An 11,353-nucleotide genomic window follows, 5' to 3' on the forward strand; every position below is an offset into this window, starting at 1 on the left:
TCTTCAGGGGCGTTAGTCCTCATTTTCGGTCCTTTTGGTCATTCGATGACAAAGGGGGAGAAATTTGAGTTAGTCTTCAAACGGGTCTAGTATATGGGCATTTTTTTCTAAGTTGCAACTCTCGTTCTTTTGAAGACTTTGCTGGATCGAGTTGTAAACTTAAACTCTATGGTGACCTGATACTTTTGCTGTGTTTTTCTGCATGTTTTTCCTCATTAATGTTAGTGCATGCATGCTGAATTACATCAGTCACCATATTTCATCATGCATTTCAAATTCTTCATATTATATGTCAAATGCGTGTATGAATTACAAGATATAGGGGGAGATCTCCATGATTCTACTCTTCAAGTGTGCATTCCTGCAAAAGCAAATTCCTCACTATGCACATATTCAGGGGGAGTTCTTCTATATCTTGCAATCAAATTCCTCAATATCAGTCTTTACACTTCATATGTTTATCCCCGTTGAAAACTTAACATATATTGTCATCAATCACCAAAAAGGGGGAGATTGTAAGTGAATCTAGTGCCCCTTAGTGATTTTGGTGTATTGAAGACTTATAGGTTAAGGGACTAATGTGTTTATGAGTGTACACAGGTCTATAAGTCTATGAGGAGTTTGATATTTACAGAGAAAGTCGACCCCTAAAAATGAAGTTCTTCGGCTGAAGACTTTGAAAGTAAAGAAATTGGTGTGACCTTGAAGACTCGGTATTCATTTGAGAAACATGAAGCGTGAAGACTTTTGTTTTCGTAGTTTCATTTTCTCTTTCTTGAGTCATAGGAAACACCGTACTGTTAAAGGGGGTCGAGGAAATACTAAGGAAAAATTTCCATGTGATGCTCAACAAATCCTACACCTACCAATCCCTTTGAGTGAAGCCATTGGAAATCTCATACAGTTCAGTCAATTTCTTCAGTGACAGAGACGAAGTTCTTCTGGTCGCTGAGGAATTTGTTCTGACTGAGGAGTTAGAAATTCGCCAGTGCGGATTGCCTACACAGTGAGGAACATGATAGCCCTGAGGAATTTGAACCTCAAATTTCTGACCGTTGCTATGCTATGCGCCAGCTGTCCCAAGATATCTTATCCACCTAACGGTCATATCATTGAAGGGCATTTATGTCTTATCATGTCGGCCTGCTCCCTAGGCTATAAATAGCCACCCCCTACAACCACTAGCTGGTTGGCTGCTCCGAGACAAAAACTGACACTTGTCAATTGAGAGCATCCCATCCTCCGAGGACTTTGAGCGAAAATCATCGAGTGAGGAAAACCCAAACCCAAACACCTACAAACCCAAAGTGATTAAGCATCACTGAAGAGATTGATCCTGAGTGGATCCGATGCTTGTTACCTTTGAAGACTGTGCTTCTTCCAGACGGTTAGGCGTCATGGTCTAGAGCATCCAAGAGGAATTGTGGATCGCCGAGTGACCGAGTTTGTGAAGGTTCGGAAGTCACCTGAAGACTTACCACAAGTGATTGGGCGAGGTCTGTGTGACCTTAGCTCAAGGAGAATACGGTGAGGACTGTGTGTCCTCAGGTTTAAATACCTAGCCGCTCCCACCAGATGTACAAGTGAGACAACAGTTGGAACTGGTCTACCAAATCATTGTCTTCACCAAGCCAACTGGTTCTATTTCCTCAACTCTTTCATTTCCTCATTACTGTGTTGTGTGCTTGTCATATCTGTGTTTTTAGACTTTGACTGAAGACTTTCTCAATATTCTCAGTTCAATTTCTTCAGTCTGTTTGCCTTCATCCTGAGCTATCCTGTGTTTACGCTTTCAGTACTCTGTGCTTGTTTTCATTTCATCATGATGACCATGCTTGTATTCTGTTACGCTTAATTTTGAGTACTTATTCCGCTGCGAGTAGTTCTTCGCTAAGGAATTTCCTCACCGGCAAATTCCTCAGTGAAAAATTCATAAAAATCGCCTATTCACCCCCCTCTAGTCGATATAACGCAATTTCAGCACTACTAGTTGGAATAGCTTCTACCCACTTAGTAACATAATCAACAGCAACTAAAATATGTGTATATCCATTAGAGGCAGGAAATGGTCCCATATAATCAAAATCCCAAACATCGAATGGTTCAATAACAAGTGAATAATTCATAGGCATTTCTTGACATCTACTAATATTACCAATTCTTTGACATTCATCACAAGATAAGACAAACTTACGGGCATCCTTGAAGAGAGTAGGCCAATAAAAACCGGATTGCAATACCTTATGTGCAGTTCTATCTCCAGCGTGGTGCCCTCCACAAGCCTCGGAGTGACACTTGCGTAGGATCTGTTCCTGTTCACGCTCCTTCTTTATAAAGATGTGGTTCATCCCAAAAGTAATGTCTCAAATCATAGAAAAACTTTTTCTTTTGTTGGTATGTGAAACTAGGTGGTATAAATTTAGCAACAATGTAATTATCATAATCAGCATACCATGGAGCAGTACGAGAAGCATTTATGACATTTAATTGCTCATCAGGAAAGCTATCATCAATAGGTAGTGGGTCATCAAGAATATTTTCCAACCTAGACAAGTTGTCTGCAACGGGGTTCTCAGCTCCCTTTCTATCAATAATATGCAAATAAATTCTTGTAGCAAGAGAACCCATCTAATAAGTCTAGGTTTAGCATCTTTCTTCTCCATAAGGTATTTAATAGCAGCATGATCAGTGTGAATAGTTACTTTAGAATCAACAATATAAGGTTTGAACTTATCACAAGCAAATACAACTGCTAAGAATTCTTTTTCAGTAGTAGCATAATTTCTCTGGGCATTGTCTAGAGTTTTACTAGCATATTGAATAACATTTAATTTCTTATCAACTCTTTGCCCTAGAACAGCACCTACAACATAATCACTAGCATAACACATACTTTCAAAAGGTAAATTCCAATCAGGTGGCTGAACAATAGGTGCAGAGATCAATGCTTTCTTAAGTATTTCAAATGCTTCTACACAATCATCATCAAAGATAAATGGTATATCTTTTTGTAATAAATTAGTCAGAGGCCGAGAGATTTTTGAGAAGTCCTTAATGAACCTCCTATAAAAACCGGCATGAATAAGGAAACTTCTTATACCATTGATGTCCTTGGGACATGGCATCTTTTCAATAGCATCAACTCTGGCTTTATCAACTTCAATAGCTCTTTCAGAAATTTTATGCCCCAAGACAATGCCTTCATTAACCATAAAGTGGCACTTTTCCCAATTCAAGACAAGATTAGTTTCTTCACATCTCTGCAAAACTCGATCAAGGTTGCTCAAGCAATCATCAAAAGAGGATCCATAAACGGAGAAATTGTCCATGAAAACCTCACAAATCTTTTCACAAAAGTCAGAGAATATAGCCACCATGCATCTTTGAAAGGTAGAAGGTGCATTACATAAACCAAAATGCATACGTCTATAAGCAAAAGTACCGAAAGGGCAAGTAAAAGTGGTCTTAGCTTGATCATCAGCTAACACAGGTATTTGAGAGAAACCAGAATAACCATCTAGAAAGCAAAAATGTGTATGTTTGGATAATCTTTCTAGCATTTGATCGATAAAAGGTAAGGGGTAATGATCTTTTTTAGTAGCTTTATTTAATTTGCGGAAATCAATTACCATCCTATAACCTGTAATAATTCTTTGCGGAATCAATTCATCTTTATCATTAGGAACGACAGTAATACCTCCCTTCTTAGGGACACAATGGACAGGACTTACCCACTGACTATCAGCAACGAGATAAATTATACCTGCCTCAAGGAGCTTTAGTATTTCCTTTCTTACCACTTCTTTCATTTTAGGATTCAGCCGTCGTTGATGATAAATAACTGGTTTGGCACCTTTCTCCAAATTTATTTTATGTTGACATAGAGTGGGACTAGTGCCCTTAAGATCATCAAGAGTATATCCAATAGCAGCACGGTTGAGAGAGTCCTGGATTAGGGGGTGTCCGGATGGCCGGACTATACCTTCAGCCGGACTCCTGGACTATGAAGATACAAGATTGAAGACTTCGTCCCGTGTCCGGAAGGGACTTTCCTTGGCGTGGAAGGCAAGCTTGGCGATACGGATATGCAGATCTCCTACCATTGTAACCGACTTTGTGTAACCCAAACCCTCTTCGATGTCTATATAAACCGGAGGGTTTTAGTCCGTAGGACAACATACAGAACAACAATCATACCATAGGCTAGCTTCTAGGGTTTAGCCTCTCCGATCTCGTGGTAGGTCTACTCTTGTACTACCCATATCATCAATATTAATCAAGCAGGAGGTAGGGTTTTACCTCCATCAAGAGGGCCCGAACCTGGGTAAAACTTCGTGTCCCTTGCCTCCTGTTACCATCCGGCCTAGACGCACAGTTCGGGACCCCCTACCCGAGATCCGCCGGTTTTGACACCGACATTGGTGCTTTCATTGAGAGTTCCTCTGTGTCGTCGCCGTTAGGCTTGATGGCTCCTACGATCATCAATAGCGAGGGTTTTAGTCCGTAGGACAGAACAACAATCATACCATAGGCTAGCTTCTAGGGTTTAGCCTCCTTGATCTCGTGGTGGATCTACTCTTGTACTACCCATATCATCAATATTAGTCAAGCAGGAGTAGGGTTTTACCTCCATCGAGAGGGCCCGAACATGGGTCAAAACATCGTGTCCCCTGTCTCCTGTTACCATCCGCCTAGACGCACAGTTCGGGACCCCCTACCCGAGATCCGCCGGTTTTGACACCGACATTGGTGCTTTCATTGAGAGTTCCTCTGTGTCATCACTTTTAGGCCCGATGGCTCCTCCGATCATCAACAACGATGCAGTCCTGGGTGAGACTTTTCTCCCCAGACAGATCTTCGTCTTCGGCGGCATCGCACTGCGGGCCAATTCGCTTGGCCATCTGGAGCAGATCGAAAGCTACGCCCATGGCCATCAGGTCAGATTTGGAAGTTTAAACTACACAGCTGACATCCGCGGGGACTTGATCTTCGACGGATTCGAGCCACAACCGAGCGCGCCGCGCTGGCACGATGGGCATGATCTAGCTCTGCCGCCGAACAGTGCCCTAGAGGCCGCACCCGCATCGGCTCCGACCCTTAATTCGGAGCCAATCGCACCGATCGAGGATGGGTGGTTGGACACCGCCTCAGGGGCTGCAATCTCTATGGCGATCGAGCCGAACACTAGCCCTGCCCTCTGCGAGGCTCGTGACTCCAAGGAGCCGGACTCCTCTCTGGACTCCGAGCTCTGCGCGGCCCTGCCGATCGAAGCCGCGTGGGCGCCGATCATGGAGTTCACCGCCGCGGGCATCTTTCAGCACTCGCCCTTCGGCGATATTCTGAAGTCACTAAAGTCTCTCTCTCTATCAGGAGAGCCCTGGCCGGATTACGGTCAGCAAGGTTGGGATACAGACGATGAAGAAATTCAAAGCCCACCCACCACCCACTTTGTAGCCACTGTCGATGATTTAACCGACATGCTCGACTTCGACTCTGAAGACATCGATGGTATGGACGCCGATGCAGGAGACGATCAAGAACCAGCGCCTATAGGGCACTGGAAAGCCACCTCGTCGTATGACATATACATGGTGGACACCCCAGAAGAAGGAGATGGCGATGGAACAACGGAGGATGACCCCTCCAAGAAACAGCCTAAGCGCCAGCGTCAGCGGCGCCGCTCTAAATCCCGCCAAAGCAAAAACGGTGATTCCGGCACGGGAGATAATAACACTCCGGACAGTGCCAAAGAAAACCCCCTCCAGCAAGATTCAGCATAGGAGGATGGAGAAGCCATCCCTCATAAGAGAGCGGCAGACAGAGAGGTCGAGGACGATAATTATATGCCTTCCTCCGAAGACGAGGCAGGCCTCGACGACGACGAATTCGTCGTGCCGGAGGATCCCGTCGAACAAGAGCGTTTCAAACGCAGGCTTATGGCCATGGCAAGCAGCCTCAAGAAAAAATAGCAACAGCTTAGAGCTGATCAAGATTTGCTAGCAAACAGATGGACTGAAGTCCTTGCGGCCGAAGAGTATGAACTCGAACGCCCCTCCAAGAGCTACCCAAAGCACAGGTTGCTACCCCGATTAGAGGAGGAAGCACCTAAACCTACATCACCAGCGCATGATACAGCCGACCGGCCACCTCATGGCCGTGACAGAGAGGCCTCTCGGCCCTCCACTCAAGCCGCACCCCGGCGCCGCTCAAAACATACCAAGGCACGAGAAAATGTGCCAAACCTGCGAGATATATTGGAGGACAAGGGAAGGCAAACAAGATCGATCTACGGATCGCGCGGGCGCCCCACGGCACGTGACGGTGATCGTCACTCCGGATATAGTAAATCCGGTCGGGCCGAACACAATAGACAAAGCTCATTTGAGCTGCGTCGTGATATAGCCCAATACAGAGGCGCCGCACACCCACTATGCTTCACAGATGAAGTAATGGATCATCAAATCCCTGAGGGTTTCAAACCCGTGAACATCGAATCATACGATGGCACAACAGATCCTGCGGTATGGATCGAGGATTATCTCCTTCATATCCACATGGCCCGCGGCGATGATCTACATGCCATCAAATACCTCCCACTCAAACTTAAAGGACCAGCTCGGCATTGGCTTAACAGCTTGCCAGCAGAATCAATTGGTTGTTGGGAGGACCTGGAAGCCGCATTCCTCGACAATTTCCGGGGCACTTATGTGCGACCACCAGACGCTGATGACCTAAGCCACATAATTCAGCAGCCAGAGGAATCGGCCAGGCAATTCTAGACACGGTTCCTAACAAAGAAAAATCAAATAGTCGACTATCTGGACGCAGAGGCCCTAGCAGCCTTCAAGCACAATATCCGTGACGAGTGGCTTGCCCGTCACCTTGGACAGGAAAAGCTGAAATCTATGGCAGCCCTCACGACACTCATGACCCGCTTTTGTGCGGGAGAAGACAGCTGGCTTGCTCGTAGCAACAATATAACCAAGAACCCTGGTAATTCAGATACCAAGGACAGCAGTGGCAGGTCGCGTCGCAAAAAGCAAAAGCGCTGCATTAACAGCGACAATTCTGAGGATACGGCAGTTAATGCCGGATTCAGAGGCTATAAATCCGGTCAGCGGAAAAAGCCATTCAAAAGAAATACTCAGGGCCTGTCCAGTTTGGAACGAATACTCGACCGCTTGTGCCAGATACATGGCACCCCCGAAAAGCCAGCCAATCACACCAACAGGGATTGTTGGGTGTTCAAGCAGGCAGGCAAGTTAAATGCTGAAAATAAAGACAAGGGGCTGCATAGCGACGACGATGAGGAGCCCCGACCGCCGAACAACAGTGGACAGAAGGGTTTTCCCCCACAAGTGCGGACGGTGAACATGATATACGCGACCCACATCCCCAAGAGGGAGCGGAAGTGCGCGTTAAGGGACGTATACGTGATGGAGCTAGTCGCCCCAAAGTTCAACCCATGGTCCTCCTGCCCGATCACCTTTGATCGAAGGGACCACCCCACTAGCATCCGTCATGGCGGATTCACTGCATTGGTTCTAGACCCAATTATTGACGGATTTCATCTCACTAGAGTCCTTATGGACGGCGGCAGCAGCCTGAACCTGCTTTACCAGGATACAGTACGGAAAATGGGCATAGATCCCTCGAGGATTAAGCCCACCAAAACGACCTTTAAAGGTGTCATACCAGGTGTAGAGGCCAACTGTACAGGCTCAGTTACACTTGAAGTGGTCTTCGGATCTCCGCATAATTTCCGAAGCGAGGAGTTAATCTTCGACATAGTTCCGTTCCGCAGTGGCTATCACGCACTGCTCGGGCGAACCGCATTTGCCAAGTTCAATGTGGTACCGCACTACGCGTACCTTAAGATCAAGATGCCAAGCCCTCGAGGAGTAATTACGGTCAATGGAAACACCGAACGCTCCCTCCAAACGGAGGAGCATACGGCGGCCCTCGCAGCGGAAGTACAAAGCAGCCTCTCAAGGCAGTTCTCCAGTCCGGCCGTTAAACGTCCGAACACCGTCAAGCGCGCCCGGAGTAACCTACAACAAGACCGCCTGGCACGTTCCGAGCAGGCGTAGCAATGCGGCCCCAACCCCAGCCCTCACGACAATGCGAAACTAGTGTTTCGCGTACATAACTACGCTCTTGAAATACCATGGGCACAGGGGGAGGGGCACCACCATGGCACGCCCGAAACACGGCTTAAACCGCACTAGGGGCTGCCGATTTTTTTTATTTTCTCTTACTTTCAGGACTCCATTCTTCGGAAGGCCTGTCCGGCAGTACAATTGCCGCACAAACGATGCAAGAACCAGGGAAGCAGAAAAGCTACGCTGCATTATGGAACTCCCAGGTGGTCTCTATCACGAGCAGTATACCTGTTTCGCATACTATTCCGCAGCCTGCCCCTGGAAAGGACATGTTAAATAGCCCCACCTTTTGCTCATCGCACTATTTGTATCGTCCTGCTTTGATCGCAACCTTTTTAATAAACAATGCATAGCCTTTGTCTATTTTTGCATTTATCTTTTTACGAATATATGTTCATTAATGACATGTTGCACCCGTACACTTTGGTACGGCCAATACGCTAGGGGCTTAAGTACCCCTCAATATGGTGTGAGAAGTCCGAGCACTTTCACAAGTGCGGCACCCCAAACTTATAGCATTATATGCATCGGCTCCGAATCATGTCTTGGGTCAATAGTTGGGTTTGCCCGGCTCCTATGTTTTGGTGCCTTACGTTCCGTTATATCGGCTAAGGTAGCACTAGGAGAACTACTGCGATTGTGCCCCAGTTGAGCTGGGCTAAGCACCTCAGTAGAGAAAGCTAAAACTGACTGTCATGATGAAGCGAGAGACTGGTCGCTGTTTGAGAGGTTTTTCGAGTCCCTAAAGACTTATACTGCTTAGAGCGAGGAGTCGGCTTTGTCCGGCCAAGGCGTGGATAGCACCCCGAACTCAGTCTTCCGAATACTAGGGGCTTCGCCGAAATTTAAAATTATAGAATTCTATGGCTAAATGAGAGTGTTCAAGCATTATAGTCCGATTGCCTTGTGAGTTGTGCTGAGCGCTTCCCTCGAAGGACCCAAAAATGGGAAAAAGAGCGCTCAGGTTTATCCCGAACACCCCAGCACTAGTGGCATGGGGGCAGAAGCCGACGACTCGCCATCTCTCAAATTTGATAAACGGCCGCATAGAAGGTAATATTTTAAATTCAAAAATCATTGCTTAGCGCAAATGAACAAGTTTTCAGCGCACGGGACAAAACGAGCGAGTTTACTCAAAAATTACATCCCTGGAACATTCTCTTTCCCCGGCGGTGGCCCGTCCTTCACAAGCTTCTCAGCATCCAACTTGCCCCAGTGCACCTTAGCACGGGCAAGGGCCCTACGGGCACCTTCGATGCAGACGGAGCGCTTGATGACTTCAAGCCTTGGACAAGCCTCCACCAGCCGCCGCACCAGCCCGAAGTAGCTCCCAGGTAGAGCCTCTCCAGGCCACAACCGAACTATGAGGCCCTTCATGGCCTGTTCGGCCACCTTGTGGAGCTCGACCAGTTGCTTCAGCTGGTCGCTCAAGGGCACAGGGATTCCGGCCTCAGCATACTGAGACCAGAACACCTTCTCCGTCGAGCTGCCCTCCTCGGCTCGGTAGAATGTAGCGGCATCGGACACGCTGCGGGGCAAATCTTCTAATGCTCCTGGAGAGCTCCGGATTCGGGTAAGTAACAAGTAATTCACTTTCACATGCTTGCTTTGCATAAAGAAAGCCTTACCCGCCGCTATCTTCTTCACCACATCCACCTCCTGAAGGGCCTTCTGGGCTTCGGCCTTGGCAGACTTGGCATTTTCAATGGCTGCCGCGAGCTCAGACGCTCGCGTCTTTGAGTCCAGCTCCAAACTCTCATGTTTTTTCATGAGAGCCTGGAGCTCTTGCCGCACCTCGCCAACCTGCGCCTCATACTTCTCCCACTCGGTGCACTCCGTGGCCGCTCTCTTCTCGGCCTCGGACAGCGCTTGCTTGAGGGTCGCCACCTTAGTTGTGGCCCCTACAATAGCCGCGTTAATCCTGTCATTTTTTGCAATTGCACCTTTTATATGTTTTTCTATAAGGTATCTCTTACCTTCTTTCTCCTCGAGCTGCTGCTTGGCAAGGCCGAGCTCTTGCTCGGACCGCTCGAGGCCCTGCTTCAGCGTGCCCACCTCCGCAGTTAGTGCGGCGGTCGCTAGCAGCGAAGCCTGCATACGCATATTGACTCATTTTTTGTTAGACTGCTGCGAATTATATTAGATCCTCTATTTGGCTTTTCTTTCCGAACGCCAAACAGAGCATCAGGGGCTACAGTCTATGCGGTAATATTTTTACATATTGTTTACTTACCTCAAAGCCTGTTAAAAGGCTGGCACAGGATTCAGTCAGTCCGCTCTTGGCGGACTGAACCTTCTGGATCACCGCACTCATAATAGTGCGGTGCTCCTCGTTGATGGAGGCACCGTTAAGCACCTCCAGCAAATTGTCCGGTGCCTCCGGTTGGACGGAGGTCACCGGCTCGGCAGGCTTGCTCCTCTTGGAAGGAGGCTGCCTACCGGAGTTCGAAACCATTGAAGGTTCCGGCGCGGTGTCCGGCTCAAAGCCGGACTTGGAGCCCTGGGGGGTTCTATCCCCTTTATTCCTTGATTCCGGGAGGTCGCCTTGCGGCTACTCCAGGACCACCTCCTCCTAGCACGGAACCTATTGGGATGCCACCTCGGTGTCGTCCGTAGGGCGGGGGGAGGTAGCCGTCGGAAGTGAATTCACATCCAACGAATCCAGGGAGCCGCTCGACGACTCGTCGAGCCCGGCCCTGGGCGGACTGCATAATCATATTCGACATAAGGAAAGGTTGTGCCATAAAGGAATACTATGAATTACTCTGGGCGCTTGGCCCTGTGCGGCCACTCCTCTTCGCCGTCGTCGGTGTCGGCGGAGTAGTCCGGAGGAAGGGTCTTCCCCTTCTTGGACCCTTCGGCCTCCCCGGTTGGGGCGGCCTTCCTTTTCTTTCCTCCCCCCGCTGGAGGGGGAGAGGTTTCTTCTTCCTCCTCCTCGTCTTCACGGGAGGAGCGCGTCTCGGATTCGTCGGATGAGGAATCCGACACCTCCAGGCGCCGGGCACTCTTTCGAGTCCCTGTGGCCTTCTTCTTGGCCTTCTTCTCTGGCACCACATAGGGTGCCGGAACCAGCAGCTTCGCCAAGCGAGCATTGGCTGGGTCTTCGGGCAAAGAAGCCGGACAGTTGATCTATCCGGACTTCGCCTGCCAATCCTGTCAAAGGTAAGGGAGCTTAGATCCCGCATAGAGTC

Source organism: Triticum aestivum, chromosome 7A, assembly GCF_018294505.1.
Source record: "Triticum aestivum cultivar Chinese Spring chromosome 7A, IWGSC CS RefSeq v2.1, whole genome shotgun sequence".
In the NCBI taxonomy this organism is placed as follows: Eukaryota; Viridiplantae; Streptophyta; class Magnoliopsida; order Poales; family Poaceae; genus Triticum; species Triticum aestivum.